The 11185-nt window shown below is 44.8% G+C and overlaps 1 long non-coding RNA gene across 1 annotated transcript in view; it reads left to right on the forward strand.

Moving 5' to 3' along the window:
• LOC129031861 (uncharacterized) overlaps nucleotides 1-10056 on the forward strand; it is a 36842-nt gene extending 26786 nt beyond the window's left edge. Inside the window, exon 3 of the long non-coding RNA XR_008501138.2 lies at nucleotides 9152-10056. This is a non-coding gene — a long non-coding RNA (uncharacterized LOC129031861). The remainder of the gene's footprint in view (nucleotides 1-9151) is intronic.
• The last annotated feature ends 1129 nt before the right edge of the window (nucleotides 10057-11185 follow it).

An 11185-nucleotide genomic window follows, 5' to 3' on the forward strand; every position in this document is an offset into this window, starting at 1 on the left:
AGAGACTGGGCCCCTCACCAGGCTCTGATTCTCAGAGCAGCGCTTTCTCACCCTGCCCCAGATCCTGGGGACAGCACCACAAGGCCCAGCCTGAAATTCACTTTATCTGTGAGCGGCAGGAAGCTGTGAGCAGCAGGAAGCTGTGAACCTCCGTTTCCTGGCCTGGAAAGTGAAGGAGTGGAACAGAGTGACCTCTGAAGTTCCTCCCAGGAGGCAGTGTCCTGTGAAGTCCAGGAGGTGGGGGACAGGTTCACTCAGCAGCACCCACCTCCACTTCCTCACTTTGAGAGGCAGAACCAAGGAATCAGCGGGTCTGGCCAGGTCTCAAGTGCACTGGATGCAGGAAAGAACAATGATAAAGAAAAGAACATCCCGGAGAAGGGGAGAAAGAGAATGCAGAGCAAGCATCTAACAACGTGTCTCTCAAACACAGGCTCCAAAGAGCAGACCAGTGCCCTCCAGGCTGATGGCAAGACCTGAGGGTGGGATTGTGCCCCACCATCTTTGCTGCTGCTTGGCACCCAGCACCCTGCCAGCATCTTATTTTATAAACATCCCTTTACATTCTAAAGGGAAACTATTAAAACCTGAAGTTCATGGAAGTTGGACCAGGGCAGTCACAGGCTCAGGAACTGCTGGACGTGAAGGGGACAGGGCAGCACTGAGCATTCTTCCTCCCGGGCATGGAGCCCTCCAGGCCCCGCTGACTCCTGCTGAAGCTCCACCAACCAGCCGCAGACAGGGACTCCGAAGCTATTACGCGTGACCAGTACTCGGCACACATTGTCACTGAGATGACTGACGCACGGCTCAGGCAGCTCGTAGGTTCTGTTGAATGCCCACTCCCCAGGGGAGAAGGGCAGCGTTTCAGGTTATCCCCAGGCTGGCCTGGAGAGCGTGTGAGCTATGAGGCAGAATTCGAACAGACTGTGGGCCAGCGAGTGCTCATTGTTCATTCTGTGATTTGTCTTTGGTAAGAATTCTCTGCCATATAATCCCACCTAGTATCATTCTGTTTCCTCATGCATAGTAGGGGAGGATACAGTGTGGATGTTTTTTAAAAAGCATGAAGCCCCAGGAGGTAGCCTGGACACCCACTCACACTCGCCGACTGCTCCCTTCATGGATGAAGAGGGAGCTGAGAGCCGCAGATGGAAGCTTCCTCCTCCCATGTGCAGCGTTCCGCATACTGGAGGCAGAGGACCTGGACTGACAGTTATGAGGACCTGGACTGACACCTATGAGGACCTGGACTAAACAGCTATGAGGACATGGACTGAGCAGCTATGAGCACCTGACTGAGCAGCTATGAGGACCTGGACTGAGCAGCTGTGAGGACCTGGACTGAACAGCTATGAACCTTGAGCCAGGAATGTCTCTGTGCCTCAGTTTCCTCACCTGTAAAACAAGGAAGTGGAACCAGAGCCCCCCCATTCTCGCTCAGGCACTCCCATGGTCCTGGACAATACTGAGCAATCTACAGATATCAACGTAGCATAATCTGAGCCTCCTTGTTTTTCTAAAATGGGAGGGTTTTAACTGAGAAGCAGTCTTTTCAAGAAGCATACCATAGTTACTCTATTGCATACTGGAACTCCAACTGCATTCTATTACATCAGTATTATATAATACCTGTTTCTCTCTTAAAAAAAATAGAAAAGGCCTGTAAAGAGCAGAACTAAAGTATTACAGAGAACAACAAGAGGCATTTTTCACGATTAGCCACTTAATTTGAAGGATTAGGACTCAAGCATAATACCGCACAGGAAGGGAGCATTGCCTAATTAAAAACTCTTTTATAAACTGCAGCATTGAAACTGCCATGGCCAGTGAGCTTGGGAGTGTTTCCATGGTGGAGTGCTATTATCGGCCTAAGATGCTTCTCAGAAATGCAATTCCGAGTTCATAAACCCAGCGAGGACCCGCACTCCCAATTCCAGGCAGTTTTTGAAGCACTGTGGAAAATCTGGTGACGCAGGATGTGCCTGTTCCCCCAGCAGGGGTGGCTGCCATGCTGTTGACAGGGATGGGTGTGGACGCAGAGGGAGCCCGGGCAGACGAGGTGGGGAGCACGGGCGATGGGGCTGCCATGGAATTAAAGCATGCAGCGCTAGGGGCCCCAGGAAGCCAGGAGGCCAGGAGCCCAACCACCCAAAACAGAGGAGGAGGAGTGAGGCCATTGGGTGCAAAGGGGTCACTGGAGCCCCTAGGACATGGCTTCTGACTGCACGCCCAGACCTTTCAGCGTGCCCACATGCTCCTGCAGCCACAGCCTCGGCAGCTCACCTTTCCATCCCCTGCAGCAGCAGGTCCAGTCCTGCCTTGTCTCCCTTGCAAGAGGGCTCAGGGCTGCTGCGTGGAAGGAAAAGAATTGTCCCTGCAACAGTCTCTCACCCAGGAAAGCCCCACACAGCACACAGCTCAGGAGTTGGTCCTTGGATGTTGGGGATGAGCTTCCCTCCCAGCCCCTTCTGCCTTCCCAGGAAGCAAGCCCAGGGGCGGCATCTGGACCCCTCTCTGTCCCCCATGCTCCTCCCTGGTGGAGGTGCCTTGTCTGAAAGGAGAGTCTGAGAGCAGGAACCTTGTGCTTGGCTCCACTCAGTGCCTCCTGCTTTCCCACAGGACGGGGCCTCGCTGCCTGCAGGTGCCCTCATCCATGTCATCCACACCATCCACGTTGTCCGTGTCTAGCCTGGGCTGGCTCCCAGTGCCCGAGCTGACCCTCATGGGCTCGTATGGACTACAGGGTTAGTGAATTAAAAAAAAAAAAAAATCAAGTTAGCCTAACTCACAAGTCCAAGCAAACAAATAAGGAAACAAGGCCCCTTGCCAGGGGTCCTAATGCGGCCAGAGTCTATCCCAGCAGGTCAAGCCCCTGCACTGCTGGCATCCCGCGGTGAGTGGCGGGGCCCTCAGGGACAGGGAGGGGCCAGCGCTGTTCACATTTGCCCCCACCCCAGCACGCTGCGCATGCCTGGCCAGGTCTTCGTGAGAGCAGTGGGAGTCTGCAGCTGCTCCTCTGCCCACCCAGGCCCTGCAGGGTCACTGCCAACATATGCAACCTCCCATCCCTCTGCTGCCCGCCCCAGGCTGGGCTCCACTTTATCCTGACATTGCAGCCTTATACCCGCACAGTGCTGGGACAGAATGACATCATCTCTTCTCTAGACCATGCTTTTAATAAGGAGTTTCCTGGAATATCTGCACTTACATAACCATAACCCCAAAAATGGGCCTGGCCTCTTTTATTTTTCTAAATAAACTCTTTTATTGAAGTTTAACTTCCCTACAGAAAAGTGCCAAATCACCAGGGTACAGCATGCTGGATTTTCACAGCACCTGTCTCACCGCCTCCAGACAAACAGGCAGGGCGTTACCGGTACTCCTGGGCCTCCCGGGGCTGGAGCCCTCCCCAGCCTCCACCTGGCCCCTTCTCCCCATGGTACTCGTCCCACTGATCTGAAGTTTGTATGAATTTGAACATTCGAAGTTTGTATAAACTTTGTATGAATTTGAAGATGTGAAGTTTGTATGAAGTTTGTATGAATTTGAAGATTGTAGGTTTGTATGAACTTGAAGATTTGAAGTTTGTATGAAGTTTGTATGGAGATTTGAAGTTCGTATGAAGTTCGTATGAATCTGAAGAGTTAAAGTTTGCATGAAGTTTGTATGAATGTGAAGATTTGAAGTTTGTATGAATTTGAAGATTTAAAGTTTGCATGAAGTTTGAATGTGAAGATTTGAAGTTTGTATGAACTTGAAGATTTGAAGTTTGTATGAAGTTTGTATGAATTTGAGGATTTGAAGTTTGCGTGAATGGAAAGATGTGGCATATATTCTCCTGGCCTGACATCTTTTGCTCACCATTGCACCTGTAAGAGTCATGCCTGGGAGTGCATGCATGCTGAGAATGCACTCATTGCTATTGCTGATTGGGATTGAATTGGATGCCACAATGCATTCATCCTGCTATTCAGGGATGTCTCATTCTTGTGCCCAGGTTTGGGTACGTGTGCATGGCTTCTGGCTGGGTGTCATTCCCGGGATGGGGAGCACGCATGCTAGGGTATAGCAGTGCCCTGACTGGCCTCCAACATAGCTGTGCCACCATAGGCTCCCCCAGCAAGGAAGGGTGCTGTTCCACACCTGGCCGGCCCTGGCCAGCGCAGGCTGCTGTCTTTGAGCCTTTCCACCATGCTGTGGCCTTCATGTGTGTTTCTCTGACAACTGGCCAGGCTGAGCACCTCGATGTCCACTGGCCAGCTGTGTGGCCTCTTTCGTCCACAGCCTGTTAGGTCTCTTGCTTGTCTCCCATTCGGCTTTCTGACATTTCCTCATTGATGTCCAGGAGTCCTTCCAAACTCTGGGATGAGTCATGGGTTATGTGGATGGCAAGGACACTCTCTGTCCTTTAAAATTACTGTTTTATTGTTTTTCCATTTTTCCTCAATGTCATTTGTATCTTTTTCTCTCCTTCAGCTTATACAGTATTAATTTTCTTTTGTGAATTTTTTCCTTCCTATAAACTCCTTAATCGTACATTTCTTCACTCTTCTTTTAGAGGTTATCTTAGGCTTAGAGATTTTCAAAATGTATCCTTCACTTATAAAATTCTAAAATAAATTTTATAAAATAAATAAAATAAATATTTATATTCATACAGTATATATTTACATACAAATTTATAAGATCTAGTTTTATTATGTACATTTTACATAACATACAGTAAAATTTTATGAGTTTATATAATAAAAATAAAACTCCAAAATAATTTTAATATACTGCAAGGGTCTAAGAATATTTAGATTCCATTTACTTCTAAGCTATTGTTGCTACTATGCTACTGTATTTTAATTCTACATTTATTTTAAATCTCACAGGACATGATTTTTGTTGTTCTAAACACTAAATATTCACTTAGATTGGCCCATGTATGTTTACCTTTTTTCTCGTTATTCCTTCGTTTCAAAGATTCCACCTGGGGTCGTTTTCCTTCTACAAGAAGAATCCCCTTGTACTGGCTGGGCACAGTGGCTCATGCCTGTAATCCCTGCACTTTGGGAGGCCGAGGTGGGTGGATCACTTGAAGTCAGGAGTTTGAGATCAGCCTGGCCAACACTGGGAAACCCCGTCTCTAGTAAAAATACAAAAATTAGCCAGGCATGGTGGGGCACACCTGTAATCCCAGCTACTTGAGAGGCTGAGACAGGAGAATCTCTTGTACCCAGGAGGCAGAGGTTGCAGTGAGCCGAGATCATGCCACTGCACTCCAGCCTGGGTAACAGAGTGAGACTCAGTCTCAAAAAAAAAAATAATAATAATTAATTAATTATAAATAAATAAATAAATAATCCCCTGTACATTACCTTTAGGTCTGTGTTTTACTTGCAAATTTTCTCAGACTTTATATGAACACATCTATTTTACCTTTAGGTTTAGAAGATATTTTCACTGGGCATAGAATTCTGAGTTGGCAATTATTTTCTTTTAGCACCTGAAAGCCATCATTCAATTGTCTCCTGACTTCTATTTTTTTCTGTTGAGGAAGTAGCTGTTGGGTTTATTTCTTTGTAAATAATGTATCTATCTTTCCCAGCTCCAACCCCAGTTTCTTTTTTTCTCTCAATTTTGATTGTGGTAAGATACACATAACATAAAATTTTCCACAATAATCGTTTTTAAGTGTACAATTCCATGGTATTAAATACATTCCAAATGTGTACAACCATCATCACCATCATCTCCAGAAACTTTCCATTTTCCCAAACTGAAACTCTGTCCCCATTAAACACTCCCTCCCCATCCCTCTTCCCCTAGCCCCTGGCAAACCCCATTCCACTTTCTTTAATACTTTCTTCAAATAGTTTGAATACCTTCTTCAAATACTTTCATGCAGCCTTTGTCTTTTTGTGATGGATTCGCTTCACTTAGCACAGTGTCCTCAAGATTCATCCATGTTGTAGCATGTGTTAGAATTTCCTTCCTCTTTAAGGCTAAATAACATTGCATTTATATATGTACTACATTTTCCCTATCCACTCATCTATTGATGAATACCTGAGTTCATTCCACGTTTTAGCAATTGTGAATAATATTGCTATGAAAATCAATCTTCAAATATCTTTTTGAGACCCTGCTTTCAGTTCTTTTGGGAGTATACCCAAAAATAGAATTTCTGGATCATATGTAAAAGTATTTTTAATGCTTTGAGGAATCACGGTATTGTTTTGGGTAGTGGCTGCACCATTTGACATTCCCACCAACAGTACACAAGGGTTCCAATTTCTCCACCTCTTTCAGCAAACTTATTCTTTTCCTTTTTCTTTTTTTTTTTTTTGTAGTTGCTATCGTAATGGATATGGGATGACCCAACTTTCCTTTAATATTTTCTTTTTGTCCTTGGTTTTCAGTAGTTTTCCTACAATATGCCTAGCTGTGGCTTTCTTTTTATTTATTCTACTTGGAGTTTGTAACTTTGCTGGTTCTGTGGCTTGATGCACGTAGTGTTTTAGACAATGCCCAGCCAGCATATCCTCAACATTTCTATATGCTCTGTCCTATTCTCTCTTTTCCTCTCTCTCTCTCTCTCTCTGACTCCAACCGCATATACATTAGGCTTTTATTTTTCCCATCTCCCATGTGCTTTTTATGTTCTTATACTGTACGTATCATCCTTTTGCCTCTTGGTCCCTCATTTTGGCTATTTTCTATTGACTCACCTTCTAGCTCATTAATATGCTCTTTTGTCGTGTCTGATTTGCTTTTAAATCCATTAAATGACTTCTTAATTTAATTCTATTTTCCATTTGAGTTTTTCAAAATTTTCAGCTCTTTATTGAAATTTTTTGTGTTGTCAGCTATTTTTAAGCATATTCATGAGCTATTCTAAAGTCCATAGTAACTTCTGTATCTGTATCTTCTTTGGATCTGTTTCTATCCTCTGTTTTTCCCCACTGGTGTTTGGTCATTTGCTGTTGTCTCTAGCATGTCTGGTAATCTTGATTGAACAATTGATAATGTGCATAAATATTTGAGGCAAATCAAAGTTTGAGATTTTGACTTATCTTCCTCCAAAGAGGATTTATTTTTGCTTCTGGTAACTAGTTAAGGGGAACGGGAAGCTCACTTAGCCCCACCTGGAAGTGAGGTGTTTAGTCATTGAGAAGGCTGACTATTGACTTCAGGTGAAGACTGGAGTTTCTGCTAGGCCATACTCTCTGATGGGAGTTTCACTCCATTTGCTGTCCTCCAAGCCCCATGATGTGGCTGACACTTCTCAGGCTCTCAGCTGGGGCAATTTGTTTGGGCCAAAGATTATGAATGTCTCCATGTAGGAAGAAGAGATAAATGTTGGACTCATTTCTCTTTGTTTTTCTTCTCTCCAGGATCATGACCCCTGGATTATTCTTTGCCTTGGTAGTTCTCTGGTGCCTTTAAACCAATTTTTAAGATACATTTAATCCAGATTTTTAGGATTTGTTAGTGACAATGGTTAACACAGTTCACCATTATAAAAAATGGATGTCTTCCCTTAGACATTTTAATACAGGTGAGTGACAGAAATGAACTTCATCTCTTCTTCCTTTCCTCTCAAATTAGTGGAGTCCTAGACCATGAATGGCATTTGTTGGCCACTCATAAAAGGTACTAGAGGTGAAGTACATGATTCATTCCTGGCCTGTTCCCTGTGGGGCATTGGGATGATCAGGAAGAAGGGTAAATGCTTTCCAACAATTTAAAGACATTTTTAGATGGCATCATTTTGTCCTGTTAAAAAGGAAACAATAAATCAAATTATAGTCAGGAGCAAAAAAATCCAAATGGTAATCTAAGCGCTGAGCCTGGTTCCTGCCACACAGCGGGCACTCAGTTACTTATTATTGTTTTTGGCTTCTTGAAGCACCTTCCTGGTCCTCTGAAGAGGTTCATATTTTTGTCTTTGTATTCTTATCTTTGGAAGTTCTCTGAAATGTTCTCTGAAAGGTTGGGACTTGCATTTATTTCAACCCGTTCTACAGACAGCCACAGAGAGCTGAAATGTGAGCGTTAACCAAGAACAAAGACAGAGCAGAGTGCACATGTCCCATATCCTCCTTTGCACTCCCCACTTGGAAAAGAGCCATAAGAAACCGATTTATCCAGAACCCTGAGAGTTCCACTGGACCCAGGCCTTCTTTCTTTGCTCTCCTTCTCATCTTGAAATCTAGCAATGACTACACAAAATGAAATATGCAGGAATGTTCCTTTTGCAGATATATTTCAAAGAATAATTACAGAAAAGGGAAATCTACAGATTGAAAGAGACTTTAAAAACATCCATCAATCACATTGTGTCAACCTTATTTGGATTCTGACTCAAACAAACAAAATGTAAGAAAGACAAATTAACATTTATGAGGTCATTGAAAACTTGAACACTGATGATATTTGATAATATTAAAGGTTTTTGAAATAGTAAGAATATAACCATTATCTTGCCTAAAAACACAAGCCTTTACCTTTTAGAAATACATGCAGAAACATGTACAAAAGATATTTTATAATGTCTTGGGTTTATTTCTTAAAAAATATGAGGAAAGGGGAAGTGTGAGGGAATTTATGTATTTATTTATTTATTTTTTGAGAGAGGTTCTCTCTCTGTCACCCAGGCTGGAGTGCAATGGCACAATCTTGGCTCACTGCACCCTCCACCTCTCGGGTTCAAATGATTCTTCTGCCTCAGCCTCCTGAGTAGCTGGGATTACAGGCACCCGCCACCTCACCCAGCTAGTTTTTGTATTTTTAATAGAGACAGGGTTTCACCATATTGGCCAAGCTGAGAGAATTTAGATGTAAAAATATGTATATTGATTTAGGACAGTACTTGAAGCTGGGTGTTAGGTACATGAAAATACACTGTAGCATTCTACATGTTCTTCATATGTTTAAAATTCTACATAAGAAGAAGTTGAAAATATGCCGAGAATAAATAAGCATGTTGAAGACTTCTTTGAATCGACTTCTGCTTGGCCTCGTTTTCTCTTTTTTCATTCCTGAAATTTCCTGAGTAAACAGTTAACTTCTGTACTAGCCCTCCATGGTGAGCCGTGCATTTGCTGGTGCTGCCTCAGATTATCAAAGTCCTCATTTAATTCGTCTCTTTTCTTATTAGGAAAATGAGCCCCCCTTCTCCACGGGTTCCCCAACACCTCAGAAGTCCAGGAAGACACAGTGATGATTCATACGTTTTGCCAAAGAGGGATGATTTCATGAAGTCTCCAAATGATCACGATAACATCCCAGCCATTAGGGATACTGAGCCAACCACTGAAATTGGCAGAGAAGCCCTCATCTTTGAGAGGAGTAGGAAGCAAAACATATACTCTATGTCTAGAATTAGAATCCATACTGGCATGCTGTTCCTATACATCGACCCGAACCCCAGCCCCCACCCCTACTCACTGGAGGCAGAACGGTGTGAGTTCAGCCTCAGCTCAGATACTCACTAGCCAGAAGACCAGAAAGCACCTACCTCCCTGAGCACCAACCTCTTCATCTAGAACATGAAAGTCACATCCTTCTCCTGCCTCTGTCCCCAAAGTGAGCTAAGCTCAGAAGAGCCAAACCCAGGAAAGTATTTAGAAAATGGATCCATTGAACAGCTCTTCCATTGCAGGTCAGATTCTTCAATGAATTCTTTAATTGAACCATTTGTTAACTAATATCATGTGTTGGCTTTTGGTTTTACTATGATTTAGTACAAATATCCAGGGACAAACTCTTCAGCTGAATACATCTGATGAGTAAATTTTTCAATTGCTTCTGTAATTTTCTCTATCCTGGTGATGACATCTTGAGAGGTGAAGCCAGCTGTGCTTCTGGGTCAGGTGGGGACTTGGGAGAACTTTTCTGTCTAGCTAAAGGATTGTAAATGCACCAATCAGCACTCTGTGTGTAGCTAAAGGATTGTAAATGCACCAATCAGCATTCTGTAAAAATGGACCAATCAGCATTCTGTAAAATGGATCAATCAGCACTCTGTAATATGGACCAATCAGTGCTCTGTAAAATGGACCAATCAGCAGGACATGGGCGGGGATAAATAAGGGAATAAAAGCTGGCCACTGCCAGCCTGCAGCAGCAACACGCTGAAGTCTGTTCTTTCCTGTTGACCATAAATCTTGTTGCTGTTTACTCTTTGGGTCCACACCACCTTTAAGAGCTGTAACACTCCCCTCCAAGGTCTGTGGCTTTGTTCTTGAAGTCAGAGAGACCAGGAACCCAAGGGAAGGAACCAGTTCCGGACACAATCTCAGGCCCAGTCAACTGTCACCTGAACCCAACTCTAGCCAGACTCAGTCTTAGGTCCAGTCGACTGCCACCTGAACCCAACTGTAGCCAGACTCACTTAAGAAGAGAATGAGCAAAACCACACTCCCTCCCTGTTGCCAGTCTCCTCGTGCCTGGGCAACTGGTTCTGCAACCAGTTCATATGTCAATGGGGCATTAATCGTGCTGTAAAACGGGCCCTAAAATACCCCAAATCATTTATTCCACTCCCTCTTGCCCTGTGAAAATGATCTGGGGAGAAGAAGCGTGAAGGGGGAGGTGCTTCTATTTTGCTGGACCCTCGCTCTGCCTGCCACCCGTCACCACCTCCCCAGGGAAATACTCGTGGAGGAGTCTTGAGAGCCAGGACTGTGGGTCAGTGCTCCGCCGCAGGGATTTCTGTCTCCCATGGTGTGGTCAGTGAGCTGGAGTGCGACTAGGTCCCCACTGGCACTTCTCTCCCTTTGGGTTGGATTCTTGGGAGTGAGACCTCGTAGCCTTAGCCCCCCTGTGCTGTGCGTCTGCCACTTTCCGGGCCATGAAAACATGTTCATGTCTACGCCACCCTGGAACCATCCTCTGTCCTACCTCGGGAGTGGGTGGCACGTGAGAGTGGCCAGGGAGAGACCTCATCTGGGAAGGCACAGCTGGCTGAAGGGAACGGCCGCCCTGGAAGAGCCCTTGGGCGCAGCAACCCAGGGTTCTAGTACCTGGTGACTGACCCTTTCTGGCAAGAGAATAATGATGAACTTTCAAGTTATCTGGAAGTAAGCTCCGTTCTTCCTTGTGAGATGACCGAGGGGTGGGGGCTGAAATTCTGCCTGGGGCTTGGGTGGTCCTTTTAGTCGGGGGGCCAGACACTGGCCTTTGGGCTCCG

Source organism: Pongo pygmaeus, chromosome 11, assembly GCF_028885625.2.
Source record: "Pongo pygmaeus isolate AG05252 chromosome 11, NHGRI_mPonPyg2-v2.0_pri, whole genome shotgun sequence".
Taxonomy (NCBI): Eukaryota; Metazoa; Chordata; class Mammalia; order Primates; family Hominidae; genus Pongo; species Pongo pygmaeus.